The sequence below is a fragment of the Otolemur garnettii genome, unplaced genomic scaffold (genome assembly GCF_000181295.1).
Source record: "Otolemur garnettii isolate 467f Iridium unplaced genomic scaffold, OtoGar3 scaffold00175, whole genome shotgun sequence".
NCBI lineage: Eukaryota > Metazoa > Chordata > Mammalia > Primates > Galagidae > Otolemur > Otolemur garnettii.
The window spans coordinates 63782-83640 of NW_003852570.1; the positions used below are offsets into that span (position 1 = coordinate 63782).

General features: G+C 41.7%; 1 pseudogene; it reads left to right on the forward strand.

The window, feature by feature from the left end:
- The first annotated feature begins 10869 nt into the window (after positions 1–10869).
- LOC100948772 lies at positions 10870–12320 on the forward strand (annotated as a pseudogene).
- Positions 12321–19859: the final 7539 nt, after the last annotated feature.

Consider the following 19859-nt stretch of genomic DNA (forward strand, 5'->3'; position numbering starts at 1 on the left):
AGAAATCTTTTGAATCATTTCTTGAGTTTCTAATTCCTTCGTTTCTTCCAGTCTGTTAATCTTATTTGCTATCCACATTCTGAACTCGATTTCTGACATCCCAGCCATTTGCTTGTGGATGGGGTCTTCAATTGTATCTTCCCTATTTTCCCTTGGAGGAGTTGATCTACTCTGGTTATTTGAGTTGCCAGAGTTTTTCCACTGGTTCTGCCCCATGCTGAGTTTACCTTGTTTGGAGGCCTTATCAGAACCGTTCAGTTGATGGCTTCTCCTGGTTGCCCAGAGAGACAGGCAGAGCATGTCTGCTGTCTTCTCCCAGTTTTCGGGTGCTGGGGCAACCGGGGTGCAGTGGAACAGCAACTGCTGCACAGGAGTGTGCTTGACCGGATTAGACCTTGTTCAGCCTGCCGGGAAACCGGGGGTCAGGAAACTGGCAGCAGCCAGATCAGTCCTAGTTCAACCCCTCTGGGTGGAACAGGGGAACTGTAGTGGCTAGATCAGTCCTAGTTCAGCACCCTGGAGCAGCCAGAGGGTAGGGGAATGGCAGCAGTCGTGCAGGGTACAGGAGCGACCAGATCAGTCCTAGTTCAGCCCCACCAGCGTAGCCTGGGGGAAGTGGGGGACTACTTCACATCGCCCGTTTGATGTGTGCGGTGCTAGCAAGCCAATCTGTGCCCTCCCAGTGCGGGAGCCCGGAGCGAGGGACTCCTCCACCTCTGTCCGACGGACATATGTGGCTCTAGCAAATAGTTCTGGGCCTTCCAAGAGTGGTAGACCCCTCCACCACCACCTGAAGGGCAAGCATGGCTCTAGCAAGCAGTTCTAGGCCCGCCCAATTTGGGAGCCTGGAGCGGGGAACACCTCCCCTGGCCCCCGTGGGGTGTGTGTGTCTCTCGCAAGCTGTTTTGGGTCTACCTGGATTGGAGGATTTCTCCGCCTCTGCCTGCGGGACACCTGCAGCACGCCTGCGGCCCTAGTGAGTGGTACTGGGCCTGCCCAGAGCAGGAGCCTGCTGCCTGCGAGGCGTACAACTCTAGCAAGCAGTTTTGGGGCCCGCCCAGCTCCATGAGGGCAAGGGACCCACTTGGCAACTGGGTTAGTCTGGGAAGGTTAATACCACCTTCCCTACCTTACACCCAGTCACTCGTGGTCCCCCCAGGTCCGAGACCCTACTCACTCCAGTAGGCCACTGCTCCCGGGGTTTACCTGGCAAAATCAGCCAGAAATCTGAGTTTGGCAGGGAGGCCTTGCGTGTTTAAATTAGGCTTCTGTCCGGTTAGATTTCTCTCAAAACCTTGGAGTGAGTGGGTGGAGACTCCTCAGAGTTCAATGTTGCAGGTGAGGAATATATACAGTTTTATATAGTTCAAACCTTCCCTCAACCATACACCCGGGGTCCCCCTTTGAATAGTCCTTGGGTGGTCTACCAGGTTTGAGGGGTCCAAATCAGTTGGCCCAGTCAGCACCCGTTTCAGGTGGAAGAGCTCAAATGTCTCTGGGAGCTAGATAAGAGGGGTCTGCTTGCAGTTCAGATATAACTTGCTCCAGTGCTCCGTGAGGGCAAAGGGACCCACCTGGCAAACGTGTTAGTTTGGGAAGGTTAATACCGCCTTCCCCACCTTGCACCCAGTCACTCGTAATCCCCCAGGTCTGTGGCCCTATTTACTCTAGTAGGCCACTGCTCTCGGGATTTACCTGGCAAAATCAGCCAGAAATCTGAGTTCAGCAGGGGGGCCTTGTGTGTTTAAATTAGGCTTTTTTCTGGCTAGATTTCTCTGTGAATCAGAGGTTGCATTCGGCTTTAAACTCAGGTGTCAATTCTAGCCTCTGCCCACCCACTGCCTTTGTCTCAGCCGCATTAGCCCCCTGAGGGCAGGCACTCCACCCTAGAAAGCCCTGCCTGTGGCTGCTGTCCCAGATGGCATGCCACTCGGGATGCCACCGTTTCTGCACTGGTGTCCCCCGAGCTGACTCTCCTCTCCTCACGCCCACACCACAGTCAGCACAGAACAGCACCAACCCTTTCCCCCTCCACTTCTCTCAAGGAGATGCCCAAGAATCAGGACTCCATAGGTAATAAACCTCCAGATCTCGGAGTGTGTGGGTGGGGACTCCTCAGAGTTCAATGATGCAGGTGGGGAATATATACAGATTTATACAGTTTTACAGTTTTATGTCTGGCTGGAGGGTGCCGTGACACGCCAGCAGGGGTAGGAGGTCCAGTTTTTAGGGGGTCTCTCCCGTGGAATAGAGTGGGAGGAAGTTTGAACTCTGCTCGCTTGTTTGCAGGGAGTAAACTGCGAGCCCTTGTTGTGGGGGAGGGGACTCCCGTCTGCTTGGTGGTGGATTTTGTACCTTTTGGTTGTATTTTTGGGGTCGCAGCTCACCTCAGGAAAGTTGAAGTACGCTCTTCAATCTTCTCTCTTGTCTCTGCTCCAAACCATCAGCTAATTTGCTAAGCTTCTGTCCTTTCAGCCTCCTTCTGGATGGGAGCTTCTGTAAAAAGCTGGCTGCAATCCACCATCTTGGCTCCCCAGCCGAGAGCTTTCCAATCCTTACCAATTGAGGATATTAGAGACCTTACTGTTTTATTTATAGTCAATCTGGTCAAAGGCTTATTGATTTTGCTTAACTTTTCAAAGAAACAACCTTTCTGAATGATTCATACGTGTTTAATTTTACTTATTTCTGCTATAATTAGGTTATTTCTTTTCTTGTGCTGGGTTTGGGATTGGATTGCTCTTCCTGTTCCAGGTCTTTGAAATTGTTGTCTAGGTTGTTTACATGTTTTTTTGTTTGTTTGTTTGTTTGTTTTTTGCAGTATCACACTGGTTTTGGTAGCTTATGGATTCATTATCATTATGTCCCAGGAATCTAATTATTTCTTTCAATACTCCACCCTGGACTCAGCCATCATTCACCACAAGGTTGTTCAGTTTCCATGACTTTGTGTAGGGATGAAGGTTTTTGTTGGAATTGAATTCTATCTTCCTTCCTTTATAGTCTGAAGTGATAGAAGATATGATTTCAGTTATTTTAATTTTGTTGAGGTTTGATTTGTGTCCCAGGATACTATCAGTTTTGGAGTATGATCCATGAGCTGATGAGAAAAATATAAACTCATTACCTTTGGGGTGGTATGTTCTGTATATGTCTATTAAGCCCAAATGATCCAGGGTTACACAAAGTCCTTTGTTTCTTTGTTTAGTTTTTGTTTAGAGGATCTGTCTGATTATGTGAGAGGGATGTTAAAGGCCCCACCTATAAGGTGTTGTAGGATATCATGTTGTTCAGACCAGTTAGGGTTTGTTTAATAAATCTGACAGCATTGAAGCTGGGTATATATATACATATATGAAATTTCCTCTCATTGTATTGTTCCCTTGTATGTAGTGACCATCTTTATCTGTCCTTACTTTTGTTGCTTTGAATACACTTGTATCTGTAAATAGAATTGTGATCCCTTCCTTTGGATGGCTTCCATTTACCTGTAATATTGTTTTCTAGCTCTTCACTCTGAATCTTGCTTTGCAGTTAGATGTGTTTCCAGAAGACAGCATATAGATGGCTTGTGCTTTTTGGATTTTCTTTTTTATTTCCGGTCAGCCAGCCTATTTCTCTTTGGTGGGAAATTCTAGCCATTTACATTTACTGAGAGAGCTGATAAATATGGTAAAGCTCTGGTCATTTTATTTTGTAGAGGTTCATTGCTTAGTTTTATCCCTTGTACCATCATGGAAGCTAAGTTTTGACCTTTAGTTTCTGGGTATCTACTTTGTGGGTGAGCCATTTGATGGTATGAATACTTCCTCCAGAGCTTGTCTTGTTCTAGTGAATTTCCTCAATTTTTGCATGTCAGTAAAATATTTGATTTCTTCATTTAATATGAAACTTAGTTTGCCTTGATACCAAATCTTGGGCTAAAATTTGTTCTGTTTAAGAAGTTTAGAGATTTAGGGCAGTGTCTGTGGCTCAGAGGAGTAGGGCACTGGCCCCATATACTGGAGGTTGCCAGTTCAAACCCCAGCTCTGGCCAAAAACTGCAAAAAAAGAAAAAAAAGGTTAAATATTTATTATAACTACCCTCTTTGTGCTTGAAAAGTTTCAGCTGAATAGTCTGCTGTTGCTATGACTGGTATGCTCCTTCAGGTCAATTGATCTTACTCGCGGATGCCTGTAGAATTTTCTCGTTCATTTTAACCTTGGCCAGGCTCATCACAATGTTTCTAGGAGATGGTATTTTTGTATTGAGACAAACTGGGGTTTGATATCCATCCAAGAAGAGTGAGTCAGAATCTTTGGTCATGCTGAGGTAGTTTTCAGTTATGACATCCTTCAGGAGGGCTTCCATATCTTTGCGTCTCTCTTCCTCTCCTTCAGGGATAGCTATAATTCATATGTTTGTATGTTTTTGAGGCTCCATAATTCTCTAAGTGATTGCTCTGCTTTTACTCTCTTCTTTTCTGCCTTTTTAAGTGCTTGAGTTAGCTCAAGAGACTTATCTTCTAGCTCTTATAGTCTTTCTTCTCTATGGTTTACTCTGTTATTGATAACTTCTACCGCATATTTTTCCCTACTTCAAATTCACAAACTCTCATATATCATTTCTAAATTCATTATGTCTTTCATTAACTTCTTGGGCCAATTTGTGGATTTCCTTGTGATTGTTATCCACCATCCCATCAATTGCTTTCATGTTTTTGCCATCTATACTCTAAATTCCTTTTCTGTAATTTCTGTAATTTTTTATAAGTGTGATTATCTGTCAAAATTGCATCACGGTCCCTGGGGGAAGTTTTCTGCTGAGGTCTTTCATGTTGCTGGATTTCTTGTGATGTTTTCTCCTCAAGTGTGTTTTCTTCTTATTCACTTACTTCCTCTACTAGTCCTCTTGCCTCCTCCTTTTCATTAATTTACCTTGTTGCTGTAACATGGTTTTGAAGTGCCCTTTTGGTACAGACGTGAAAGGGAGAGAACAGAGCAAGATATGAGAAATGAAAGAAATAAAGATGTAAAATAAAAGAAAAAACAAAAGCAACTAACACCACCACAGCAATAACAACAAAACAAAAACAAAACAGAACAAAACAAATGAAAATCAATTAAACAAACAAACATAAAAAAGAAACACAAAACAAAAGAAGGGAGGGAAGGAAGACAGAAAGAAAGAGACAGTTATAATAATGTTATTTTGAAGAATGAGGTGATCTGCACCTGGAATCACAGTACTTGGGGGGCTGGGGAGGGAGCATCCCCTGAGGTCAGTGTTAGATAATTGCCTCAGAAAGCCCCTTCCCCAGAAAGCCCCTCCTACTCTTAAAGTTACAACTCCTTCACAAGTACAGGGAATGGCCCACGTACCTCATCACCCTGTTCCGATTACCCACTGCCTGCCCTTAACGGCTCTTTCCACCAGAGCAATAACTTCTTATTGGTTATCCCGCCATCCCATCACCATTCTGAGACTTCCCTATACAAGGACACTACGTTTCTCCTCTCTCTCCCTCTCTCTTTCCCCCCTCCCCTCTATCTCTCTCTCTTTCTCCTTCTCTCTCTCCTCTTTTTCTTTCCTCCTTGGTGCTGCTCTGCAGCCTCCCTCCCACACCAATAAAGACCTTTCATACAAGCCATGGTGGTCTGTGGGACCTCTGCCAGTCAAGTGCCTCCCTTTCATGTGGTGTCAGAAGTGGGATTTAATTAGGGAACCCTCCCAAAAGTAGCTTCTACCCCCTCCATGGGGCTTTAGCTCCTGGAGATTCCCCATTCCCTTTTGGCACTCCCGGTAGCTCACCACCGCATCAGCTTGTGTCCATCCGCCAAGGTGCTCTAATCCGCATACAGCACCAGCCTCATTCAAATTTGGTGAGTACCCCTGTGGGAATGAATTTTCCATAATCATGGGCTAGGTTGCTTACATTCCTGGTGATTCACCCATTTCTCGAGGCTTGAGTTCCCTATTTCCATTGACCTTCTATGGCTTAGCCCAGGGCTTCTACGCCTTGCATGAAAATTCCTGGTGCCAGGTCTCAAGCTCTCCTTGGTCCCACGGGTCTGACACTGATCTGAGTACAGTGATGACTGTCCTAGACTGTGTCCTCATTCTAATGACCAGCAGCAAAGCAACGGAGATGTCCACCCTTTCTCCTGGTCCTTGTGTGATTCTGCTCATGCTTTATTCCTGCGACAAATCCCCATGAGTGCAGGCCATTCTGTCCCACCTAACTCCCCCTGAGGGTAGTTATCACACCACCTGATTAAACTTAAAGCAAAAAATCAATTAAACTCTCTACCCAAATTTGGCCACTTTACAAACTAAACAACCAAAGTATCTAGCCAAGATATAGTTCATTTCATTTTTCTTTAATTAGAAACTTATATAACTATTGTGAGCACCTTGGCAAATGGAGCGAGGTCCCCTATATTCAGGGCTTCTCATATCCTAGAACCAAACCAAATTTATGTTTGGATAATTCCAAAATTCTTATAACAAAGAATTCTTGTACTCTCTATCTCCCTGAACAAAACCTATTCAACCCAGCTGATGAACCCCCGCTGTGTAGGCATGCAACCACCGGTCCCAGAAACAAAGTGTTTTTTGTTTCAACCCCGCCATATTCGGCTCCTCCCTCAAACACCCAGTTGCCTCCACCCTCTGTCCCTCCTACTTCCCCATCAACCAATCTAAGCTGGTCTCCTAACTCCTCCCCTCCCACTAGCTCTCAAAATTCTTTCGCATCTCTCAGTCCAAGGCAGGCTACTTTAAAAAACAGTTTCGGACCTCTTTACTCCTTTCTTCCTCCAACTTCTCCATATAACAGTCCTTCAGTGCCACCATGTAAACTAAATTCTTTTACTTCTAATCCTCATTTTATTCAAAAATTTTAATTTATTACTATATCCTCTCAACTTACCTGACATAATGTTTTTATTATTTTACCTAATACCCTAACCTCTAACAAACACAAATGAGTGTGGGAGAGGGTGAAAGATGCAGCAGATCAATTTCATATATCAAAAAATGAGCATCCTACAGGTAACACGGGAATCCCTAACTCCCAGCCAAATTAAAATCATAATGATAATGCTGGGGGAAAAAATAGAAACATTTTTATTACCTGTAATCTTTGCGAACTTAGAGCTTCTGCCAAAAAGCTATCAATTATGATAAATTATGAAAAACATACAAAATAAATCTGAGAATCCTTCAGATTTCCTCCAATGCCTTACCGAGGCTTTTTATTAAGTATACTAATTTAAATCCTAAAACAATAAGTGCGAAAAATGTTCTTATAACTTATTTCTTTAACCAAAGTTACCCCAACATCAAACTTAAGCTAAAGCACTTGGAGCACGGAACCCTGATACCTCAGGCCATAATCTTAGACACAGCCTTTAAAGTTTACACGGGGTGAGATGATATTTTCCGAAGGGAGAATAAAAATTCTCGAACCAATATTATCAAATGCTAGCTCAAAATATTACAAACTGTCACAGAGGCCATCATTCTAACCTGCCTAAGTCATCAGGGGCCAAAGACCGTTTCATGACTCAACCACCTGAACCATGCTACAAATATGATGAAGAAGACCACTGCGTAAAACGTTGTCCCAATCCCAGGCCCCCACCAGAGCCATACCCTCTCTGCAAAAAAAAAAAAAAAGGGCCATTGGAAGGCTGACTGCCCCTTGGCCCAAAGAGGCCATGGGGCCAGTCAACTTACGGCACCTACATACAGCAAACTTGTCAGGACTTACCTCTTCTAAAGACTGACTGGAACCCTGGCTTCTCTCACCCAATGCACGTCTATGGAGCCAAGAGTAACCCTGATTGTGGCAGGTAGGATGATCACCTTCCTATTAGACATAAGAACTAGCTTCTCAGTTCTTAAAGAGTTTAGCAGTTCTACCTCCTATTACCTAACTCTATTGTCAGGGTAAAGTAATTTTCCTACCTTCTACATCAAACTCCTTTTTAACACTACATAATTGGAAACTTCTCATTTATATATTCCTTTTGATATTACCTTCCTGTCCAGCTCCCCTTCTGGAATGTAACATACATTCCAAATTAAATATCACCCTCACTTTCAATTTTAAATTGATAAATGCTGACCCATCTCCTTCTGCCTCACTCCACCTCATCCTTTTAACCCATTCCACCAAAACAAGTAAATCCTAAAATTTGAAATACAAAAACCTCCTCAATTACCTCCTACTCTCCAATTCTTGTTAAACTAAAAAAAACCCTGTTTTGTCCTTCTCAATGTCAATATCCACTTCCCCGATCTAGTCTCTTAAAACTTCAACCTATTATGAAAACCTTTTGTATGCAGACTTCAGAGCTATTGCCATAAACAGAAAAAAACCTTCACAACTTTCCTCTACTAACTACAAAACAAGAACTCCTCTCCTTTTTAAGATTAGCTAAAGTCCTCAAAACATGAATTCCCAACTTTTGTCTCCTAACTGCTCCTTCATATAATACTACTCAAAATAACAATCATCAACCTCTCCTAACCTCCATTTCCACTCCTTTTAAATCTCTACACTGTACTTTATTAAAACTTCCAGCCCTCCACCTTCCTAAACTTTCTCGCCATTTCCTCCTATATATCACAAAAAAAACAAAAACAAAACTGTGAGTTTACTCTCAACATACTTAAACATCAACTAGACACCAGCTTTACTCCAGTTATTTATCTCTCAAAAGAAATAAATCACACCATTTGAGGTTAGGCCCCTTATCTCAAGGCATTAACAACTGCAGTTACTCTAACACAAAAATCGAAGAAACTCATTTTTAATTCCCCTACTACTATCCTATCCCCTCATTCTCTATCTAATCTTTTCACATACAAAAATCTTCAAACCCTGACACCATGCTGCATTCTTAACCTTCAAACCTCTCTTATCTAACCCAGCATTATCTTTTAACACATGTCCCTATATTTAACACTAAATCCTACATCCCTCTTACCTACTGCCTGTAACTTGTCATCCACTCACAGTTAGTCCCCATTTAACACTAAATCCTACATCCCTCTTACCTACTGCCTGTAACTCATCATCCACTCAGTTAAAATTACACATCAACTCATCTCCTGACACCTCCTCTCATCTCCTACTTATTTCTACCTCTATTACTAATACAATGAAAGAAACAAATCAACCTCCCACTCGTAACCTCATCTATCTCCACAAGTTGTTTCACCCTAACTCTCAAACATTACTAGAATGTATCCAAACTTTCTTTCCTCTCTTACAGATAAATTCAAAGTCTCTATTCCATAATTATATTACTACCTAATTTTAAAATTATTACAAAAAATAAACCTATTCCAATGCCCCCTACCTCTCTCTATCCAACAACCCATATAAAATGGACAACTCAAATTACCATACTTCCCTTATTAACAACAGTAAAAATTACAACTGGCATAGACAAAAACAAGACTCAAACTCTAAAAACAACATAAATCAAAATCATCAAACTTCTCCTCTTAATTCACTCAAAACCCACTCTAAATTACACTTCTACTTTTCCTCATACCTATAGTTATTATCTTTAAACTAATAAGTATGGCTCCATACATAACTCATTTTATTCGAGCTAAACTCTCAAAAGTTGTCTTAACAGGTAACTACACCCCAAATATAACTCCCAACCTTCAAGAAAAAGAAACTGTTCTTCGTGAATGGGCTACACTCTACTCCAGGAGGTAAAACCTTCCTGAACACCATTTCTATATAACCACCACTAAAAAGGACAGTCTGAGAAAAAAAAAAAAAAAAAAAAAACTTACATCCTCCCAACGAAAAATCATAATCATCCTCTAGTTGGCCAATTGAAGCTACGTGCCCCACCCAGCCGGAAGAAATTACAGAAGAGAGAACTCAATGTCCACTATCCCAAGGCCAACCCCCTATTTTTATATATCAAGAGGGAGGAATGTTAGATAATTGCCTCAGAAAGCCCCTTCCCCAGAAAGCCCCTTCCTACTCTTAAAGTTACAACTCCTTCACAAGCACAGGGAATGGCCCACTTACCTCATCACCCTGGTCTAATTACCTGCTGCCCGCCCCTAATGGCTCTTTCCACCAGAGCAATAACTCCTTATTGGTTATCCCACCATCCCGTCACCATTCTGAGACTTCCCTATATAAGGATATGTGTCTCCTCTCTCTCTCTCTCTCCCCTTATCTCTTCTCTCTCTCTCCCTCTCTCCCTCCTTCTCTCTCCTCTTTACTTTCTCCTCTTTTTCTCTCCTCCTTGGTGCTGCTCTGCAGCCTCCCTCCCCCACCAAAGAAGACCTTTCATACAAGGTCTGTGAGATCTGTGAGGTCTCTGCCGGTCAAGTGCCTCTCTTTCAGTTCGGTGCTCCTCACTGTCCTGACCAATACAAGATCCTGCCATTATCAAAGTTGGAATGGAAAAAGAGAAAGAAGAAATAAAATCAGCTTATGGTAAGGCAAGGCCTGGCATCTGCAGTCCCAGGGGATGTCAAAGCAGGAAGGACACATTAGTCTAGGGTTTCAAGTCCTCCAAGAGTAAGGCCAAGCCCACGACACCCCAGCCTAAGATTTGGGGCAAGGCGCTCTCTCAGAAATGGGGAAGAGAATGAAGGTGGACAAACAGACCAGAAAATAAAGAATAATCTAAATTGACCAACAAAACAAACATGCAAACAAACACAAAAGAATGGAAACAAAATAATAATCAAAAAATTTTTTTCAAAAGGAACCCTTTGAAAAAGGGTTGTTATTTAATGAATTAATGAGGAACACATGGGAAAAGAAAAAGAGAAATATCCAAACTAGTGTTAAAGAGAAGAGGAGAGGATCTGGGCTCACTTGTCATTTCCGGGGTAAGATGGCTGCAGTGTGTGTGTTGAGAACCTGGAGCTGGAATGCTGGGCCGCTGATTTGTGTTTGACATTTTCAAATATGAAGTAATGTTCAAGTTTTGAAGCCAAATTATGTGTGTTTCTTCTGTTATCCTTCATTCAAGTATAGCCATCCACATCGCCTACTGAAAACAACTGCTGCTTTACATGGACAAATTGTTCAGTTCAAACTCTCGGACATTGGAGAAGGGATTAGAGAAGTAACTTAAAGAATGGTTTGTAAAAGAAGGAGATACAGTGTCTAAGTTTGATAGCATCTGTGAAGTACAAAGTGATACAGCTTCTGTGACCATCACTAGTCATTATGATGGAGTCATCAAAAAGCTCTATTGTAATCTAGATGATATTGCCTATGTGGGAAAGCCATTAGTAGACATAGAAACAGAAGTTTTGAAAGATTCAGAAGAAGATGTTTTGGAAACTCCTGCTGTGTCCCATGAAGAGCACACACACCAAGAGATAAAGGGCCAGAAAACACTGGGAACTCCTGCAGTTCGCCACCTTGCAGTGGAAAACAATATTAAACTGAGTGAGTGAAGTTGTTGGCAAAGGAAAATATGGCAGAATTCTTAAAGAAGATATTCTAAACTATTTGGAAAAGCAGACAGGAGCTATATTACCTCCTTCACAAAAAGCTGAAATTATGCCACTTCCACCAAAAGCAAAAGACATGACTAGTCCCATACCAGTATCCAAATCTTCGGTATTCACAGGCAAAGACAAAACAGAACCCATAAAAGGCTTTCAAAAAGCAATGGTCAAGACAATGTCTGCAGCCTTGAAGATACCTCACTTTGGATATTATGACGAGGTCAACCTTACTGCGCTGGCTAAGCTACGAGAAGAATTAAAACCCATTGCTTTAGCTCATGGAGTTAAACTCACCTCTTTGCCGTTCTTCTTAAGGGCTGCATCCTTGGGATTACTACTGTTTCCCATCCTGAATGCTTCTGTGGATGAACACTGCCAAAACATAACATATAAGGCTTCTCATAACATTGGCGTAGCAATGGATACTGAGCAGGGTTTGATTGTCCCTAATGTGAAAAACGTTCAGGTCTGCTCTGTACTGGACATCGCCACTGAATTGGATCGCCTCCAGAAACTGGGCTCTGCAGGTCAGCTCAGCACTGCTGATCTTACAGGAGGGACATTTCCCCTATCCAACATTGGATCGATTGGTGGCACCTATGCCAAACCACTGATGTTGCCACCTGAAGTAGCCATTGGAGCTTTGGGATCAATTAAGGCCCTTCCCCGATTTAACCAGAAAGGAGAAGTATATAAGGCACAGATAATGAATGTGAGCTGGTCAGCTGATCACAGAGTTATTGATGGTGCAACAATGTCAAGCTTCTCTAATTTGTGGAAATGCTAATTAGAAAATCCAGCTCTGACGCTACTAAATCTGAAATGAAGACTGATGATAAGACATTCTTGAACTTTATGAGTGTCCAAAGAGTTTTTAAAGCCTCCCTGTGCCAGCACATGTTTATCTTTCTTATTTGTAATACAAATGATTTGAATTCTGTGATTAAGGTCCTAAGGCACAATATTTATCACGGTTCTATTAGACTTTTTACTGACAATGAATAATGGTGTAATGGTTCTCATGGGGCTGTCACATTTTATAGGTCAGAGTGTGACTTCTTAATATGGTGCTGTGGTCTTTGTGTCAATGGATTGAAAATGGCAACAATAACAAAATTAGCATTACAAAAGGACAGGCAGCCATAAATATACAGCATTTGCCTATTTTTTTTTAATTGACTCAATAAAACATTTCAATTCTACTTAAATGGGAAAAGGAATTTATATACAAAAAAATATGTTCCATTTCCTTATAATCATGCTAATTGTTGTATAAAATAAGTGCAATTATATTTACTCTTTTAAAAGATATCTAGGTGTAGGGTGGCTCCCATAGCTCAGTGGGTAGGGCGCTGGCCACATACACCGAGGCTAGCTGGTTCAAACCCAGCTCAGGCCAGCTAAACAACAATGACAACTGCAATAACAACAACAACAAAAGTAGCCGGGGGTTGTGGCAGGTGCCTGTAGTCTCAGCTACTTGGGAGGCTGAGGCAAGAGAATCGCTTAAGCCCCAAGAGTTTGAGGTTGCTGTGAGCTGTGATGCCACAGCACTTACAGAGGGCAACAAAGTGAGATTCTGTCTCCAAAAAAAAAAAAAGATATCCAGGTATATATTCTTGATCTGCATAGAGAATATCAAGTGTGTTATTGGTGTAAATTAACATGTTTTGAAAGGGAAACTATAAAGTGGTCTTAAAAATTCTCAATTATAGTTTCATAAGTCTATTGAAAGTGTTTATTTAAAATACTGTAGATACACTTTTAGAATTGTGGAAATAAGTCAGTTCTTTTTTGGGAAAGAACTTCACCTTTGCAAACTTCCATCATGTAAGGAAACAATTTTAACTGTTGCAAGCTGACATTTTTTAATATTCAGAATTCTGCTCCCTATTAACTTTCTTGGGCTTTAGCTAAAAAATAGGATAAAGTAAGAAATGAAGGTCTAGTTTGTTCTCCATATGCTAAATGTGAATAAGAGGAAATGGGAACCTTAATGGGTAATGATAGACATAAAAATAAAATAATAAATTTTATAGGGCAGTGCCTGTGGCTCAAAAGGATAGGGCACCGGCCCCATACGCTGGAGGTGGCGGGTTCAAACCCATCCCCAGCCCAAAACTGCAAAATAATAATAATAATAAATAATAATAATAAATTCTATATTTCAGTGATTTCATAATGATCATTATGTTAAAAGTCCACTTTAATCAGAAATAACATCAACATGAATATAATACAACATTTTAATTTGCATTCAGAAATTCAGGTTGTTGCTAATATTGTTCAATCAAATACTGTATGCCAAAATTAGTTGTTCAAGTGAAGTTTTGTTATGGAAAAAAAGATCTTTTTAATGTCTAGATTTTTCTCAAACTGGAAATAAATAATGTTTAAGTCAGAAAATAATAAATAAATTCTATTATTTTAAAAATTCAGGTAATACAGTGTTATCAAGACAGTAATCACTCATAGCCTATCACTAACAACGTTTTAATGTATGTATCTGTAGCCATGGTTATTCTTGGTACTAAAATGGGATCATTTAGCATTATATCATGGATCACTTTCTACGTCAATAAACAATTCCACACTGTCATGCTTTAAAAGAGAGAGAGAGAGACAGAGAGAGAGAGAAGAGGAGAGGAAACAGAGAAAAAAGAAAGAAAAAATATATTGGATGCAAAGCCTGTATAAAGATAGGAGCCTTAAAATCAATACTAAAAAAGGGAAACAACAACAACAAAAAAACAACAAATAGGGTCAGTACTAAAGGTAGAAAGAAAGAAATGATAATAATAATGGTGTTTGACAGACCATGTGGGTGCACACCTGGAATCACAGTACTCTGGGGAGCCAAGGCAGGAGAGTTCTCAAGGTCAGGAGTTTCTCACTGTCCTGATCAAGAGTGAGACCCTGCCACCACTAAATATTGAAAGGTAAAGGAGAAAGGGAAAAAACTGAAAAAAAAAAATCGGTGTTTGGTATGGTAGGAGCTGAAACTCAAAGCAGGAGGGGCACCCTAGCCCAGGGAGGGGTTCAAAGCATCTGAGAACAACGCCAATGCCACAGCATCTTAGCTTAGTCCTCAGAGCAAGGCTCTATCTCAGAAACTGAAAACAGAATAAAGCTAGAGAAAACATGTGAGAAAAGAGAGGAAAAGCCAATCCAAATAAGCAAGTTTTAATAGTCACTTAAGGAATTTATGAGGAAACAATGAGAAAAATTAAAATAAAAAATCCGATATAGAGTGAAGGAGAAGAGAATAGAAAAGATAGTGAAAGAAGAAAAAAGTTGGAGGGATGCCTGTATAAAAGATAGGAGTCCTATAATTGAAAATAAACAAATGTAAGATAATAATAATAAAAAAAACACTCTCCCCAAAATAAAAGAAATATACACAAAACAACAAAAACAGACCCCCAAAAGACAAAACCATGAAGACCAGAAAACTAAAACAAATACAAGAACAAACAAATGTATATGTATTGCTAAATATTGCCTGAACACATGATGGTGCTCCAAGGGTAAGATTCTTAAATCAGAAAACATTAAAAACAAAATCTACTTCCTACTCTGCCTGTTGTGGAGGAGAGGAAGTAATTAGATAGTTGCCATGGAGGCCTTGATTTCCTGTTTTGTTAGTTTTCAACATGGGCATGATTGTTGCACTAATGCTGACCTCAAGCTGGAGGGAGTTAGCCAGAGCACCAAAGTTTGCACTAGGCATTAGGGGCAACAAAGCTTGGCTTGACCTTCCAAGATCACTTCCCTCAGGCCAGGAAGGGGAATGTGCAGTGGGAGGGGTCTGTCCAACTTGCCTGTGTCTCTGTGGGATCCTGAACCAGCAGGCCCAGGGACCCAGAAATGGGAACACTGGGAACCTGCTAGACCACTCTCAGACAGGGTTCACATCAATGCTCACCAACTCAAAGACTGCATGGCTCTCCCCAGTTCCTCCCCACTGTTCTCTTTCAATGGTGGACCGCACTCACTGGGCCTTCCACAGAGCCAGTAAAGGGCTGAAACTTTCCTCTTGGTGCCTTTGGAGATCACGCTCAGGCTCAGGCCTGACCATAGGAACCAGGGGGTCTCAGTCCTTGTTCATTTCTCCTTAGTACCTCCTCCTGGAGAGATGAACCTCCTTGGAGCTCAGATGGTCACAATCAGCCCTTGCCCTCCAGAGCACTGTGTAGGGGGTTGGGGGAGAGGCTCCTACTGGCTTAATCCCTTCAGAGCCAGTGTGTAAGCTGGGATGGCGGCTCCCTCCTACCAGATTTTTGCCTCTTCCCACCTCCTGGTCTCCCGGAGTCCCTTGCTGTCTCTCTTTGCCTTGGCAATGCTGTTACTTTGCAAAATAATCCGGTAAGAAGTGGCTGAAATCCACCTGACAAAATCGCACAGTGAACAGCCAATGAGGAGGTGTTTCTAGTCTGCCATCTTCTTAGATTTTGATTTAAAAAAAAAAAATTGCTGACACATGTTTTGTGGCCTAAGATATGATCAATTTTGAAGACTGCTCCATGTGCTACAGATAATCAATCAGTAGAGTGTTCTGTGAATGTCTGTTAGGTTGATTTCTTTTAGGGTCCCTTTTAGGTGCAGGGTTTCTTTAGGTATATTCTGCCTTGATGATTTGTCCATCTCTGACAGTGGAGGGTTTACGTCCCTGGTATTTATAACACCTATTATTTATTTCCTTATTTAGCTCTAGTTGAATTTGCTCCATGTTTCTGTTGAATTTGTTTCATGTATCCCATCTCCTATGTTAGGATACATAAATATTCAGGATTGATGTCTTCTTGTTGATTTGCTCCCTTTACTATTACATAATGACGGTCTTTGTGTTTCCTTACCAGTGATGATAGAAAGTCAATTTTGTCTGATATGAGAAAGGGCTATATCTGCTCTCTTTTCATTTCCATTTGTGTGGAATTGTTTTTTCCATCCTTCCCCACTAAGCCTGTGTGTACCATTGTGATTTTGATATTGCTCCTGGAGAGGGTCAATACGTGTTTTTTTGTTTTTTTTTTTAATGTTGAAACAGAGTCTCACTTTGTTGCCCTCTGTAGACAGCTGTGGACTCACAGCTCACAGAAACCTCAAACTCTTGGGCTTAAGCGATTCTCTTGCCTCAGCCTCCCAAGTAGCTGGGACTACAGGCGCTTGCCACAATGCCCAGATACTTTTAGAGATGAGGTCTCGCTCTGTCTCAGGCTGGTCTCAAACTTGTGATCTCAAGCAACCCATCCACCTTGGCCTCCCAGAGTTGTAGGGTTACTGGCATGAACCACCACACCTGGCCCAACTTATGTCTTTTGAGAGGCACATTTATAATGTTAAGGTTAAGGGGTATAATTGACATGTGGTATGCTGTTCTGTTCATAATATTGGGTAGTCTCTTATGGGTTTGTTTTCCTATTGTGCTATCGTTTTATAAGAGCTGTGAGCTTTGTCTTTGTTGGGTGATTTTACACTTGTGGGTATCTATTGTTCTGATTCACTTATGATGTAGTTCTGATTATTTCCTGCAGGGAAGATATGATTGCGGCAAATTCCCTCACTGTTCTTTTGTCTGGAAAATAAATTAATTTCTCCACCAATTTTGGACTTTACTTTTTCAGGATATAAAATTCTAGGCTGGAAATTGTTCTGTCTAAGAAGACTGAAGATGTGGCCTCCCTCCCTTCTGGCTGGTAAGGTTTACACTGAGAAATCTACTATAAGATGTTTTCTTTTTTAGTCAGTTGTTGTTTACATCTACCTGCTTGTAGAATTTTAGCCTTCATTTCATTGGTTATCATGTGTCTTGGCGATGTCCTATTTGCTAAGAATCTTCCTGGTGTTCCATGAACATCTTGTGTCCGAATGTCTGCAGTTCTGGTGGTACCAGGGAAATTCTACTCAATAATTACTTTGAATAGTTTGCTCATGCTTTTAGTTCTTTCTTCTTCACACTCAGGGATACCTATGATTTGTATGTTAGTTTGCTTCATGTGGCACCATATCTCTCTATGTGATAGATTTGCCCTTTTTGTTTTCTTCTCTGCCTCCTTAAGTGTCTGGGTTAGTGGGAGAGCCTTGTCTTTAAGCTTTGAAAGTATTTCTTTTCTTTTCTTTGATTTAATCTGTTTCTGAAGATTTCTGCTATGTTTTGAAATTCCTTAAATGGATCTTTCATTTCCTTTAGTTTGATAATGTCATTTATTATTTTGTCTGGCTTTTTCGCGATGTTTTCATTAATTTCCTGATGTTTTGGCACTTTCTGTTGGTTTTCAACTTTCTCTTTAATTCCATTCATCTTATTCACCGTTCACATTCTGAATTCCATTTCCATCATTTCAGCAATTTCTATGGGTTGCAGTTCATTACTGTAACTCAGTTGTGATTCCTTGGGGGTATCAAAATGTTTTGGGGTTTTTCCATATTGCCAGGGTCACTTTGCTGCTTTCTTCTGATCTAAAACCTCTTTTACAAACTTATAATAGGTTTGCAAGTTACCTGTTCTTTTCTAAGATCTCTACTGCTTATTTAGAAGAAGGGAGGGTCCCTAGATGGTGCTTTTTGACCCTACTCTGGAGTGTTCATGGAGCAGGGAAGGGACATGTGCACTAGAGTGCAGCTATTGTGATTTGTCATGTTCACCTGTGATTGCCACCATTCAAGCCTGTTCTGAGAGTGGTGAGTGTTGGGTTGTTCACCAGACAGTTCAGGTTGGGAGTTTAGCAAAAATATTTCCATGGAGGCTGGCTCTGCCCAGGGTCTCCTCACAGATGTGACAGTGGAAGCTGGGTGAGTTTACCTAGGCTGTTGTCAAGGGTCTCCAGCAGGTGGACACTTGCTCAAGCAAGTTCCCAATGTACTGGCAAGTCAAGGCTGAGGGGAGTTCCTTGGCAGGGCAATGGACATTGGAGCACTTCCTTCATCCCAGAGGCAGTAGTGTGATCTTGGGTTCCAGGTGCAGTACTGTAGTATCGAAGGGGGTGTCAAAGCCTGGTGGGAGCAATGCAACCACAGAAGTGGAGCCTCAAGCTCTGTCTTGAGAGCTTCCAAGCAGAGACTGTAGAAGAACAAGAGCCATGTCTTTTGAGCAGGCCTCAGGCTTGGAAGACAGGCCAAGTGGGTGGAAGGCTGAGTCATGGATGAGCTTATGGCAGGCAGACTGGTCGGATGTGAAGGCTAGAGTCAGGGTCCAGAATGTAATAGGCTGTTCTGCAGGTTCGGGGTCCATACAGATGCCACGTCCCATGAGCAGAAGTCAGTTCCAATGGCCCAGGGCCTGTGGAGCTCTCCCTGATCCCACAGGACCCACAGTAGCAGTCACCCCAAACATTCCAAGTCAGAGCCTACAGTACATCAGTTCAATCCCATGCTCAGATTTCATTACCCAGTAGGGATGAGGCACTTGGTTTCCAGTCACAGGGTGTGGCTCAGGGGAACCTCCACTTAATTCACACCATCCGCCACTTGATGTGGGCAATGTGAAGGCCACTGCTGCAAAGGTGATTCTTGTGCCAACCTGGTGTCATGCACCTGGGAGCAGAGGATAGCTTCAGTTGCAGAACCCCAGGGTCAGCTTCCATCTAATCCCCACTGTACCTGTTGTCCGGTGCATTGACTTGCACAGACCCCAAGCAGGTGCCCAGTCCATCCAGACGGAGACTTGTGGTGGCACAGGGGTCCTTATCACAATTTGGCAAGAGTGCCTGTGATGTAAGCAGAGAACCTCAGGTTTCTGCCCATACTGGGACCTCCATCTAAGTTTCTGAGGTGGTTATTGATGCTTGAATGTAACAATTGGCCACACGCTGTTTGATTGAATTAGAAGATATTGTAATGAGCTTCATGTATAGTTGTTTTCTCTGTCAGTAGTTGGTTCTTGCCAGGACAAGTCAACTTCATTGATGTCCTTTTGTGGCTGTAATAAGCTCTATGCACTGAGGACAAGCACTTCTGAATGCTCCAAGAATTAGGAGGGGGTCCTGTAGCTCTCAAGGTATTGCTTGAAAGGAGAAAACTTTCTGAACATAATAAGGCAAAACATGGAAAAACCGGCATCTTATTCAATGATTGAAAATAACACAAAACTCAATGTTGAAAAACTAAGCTTCTCTCTCAAAATTATGGAAAATACAAGGATGCCTCCATTCACCACTTCTCTTTAACATAGTAGAGGAATTCTAATTGGAGCAAGTAGACAATTTACAACAAGAATCCAAATTGGAATGGGATAAGTAAAATTATGTGTGTTCACAAATCACATAACCACACCTATAGAAAACCTTGAAAGACCTTATAAATATTTAAAATAATAACCTGGTAAACTAACAAAGGAATTCATCAAAGCTGTAAGATACAAAATCAA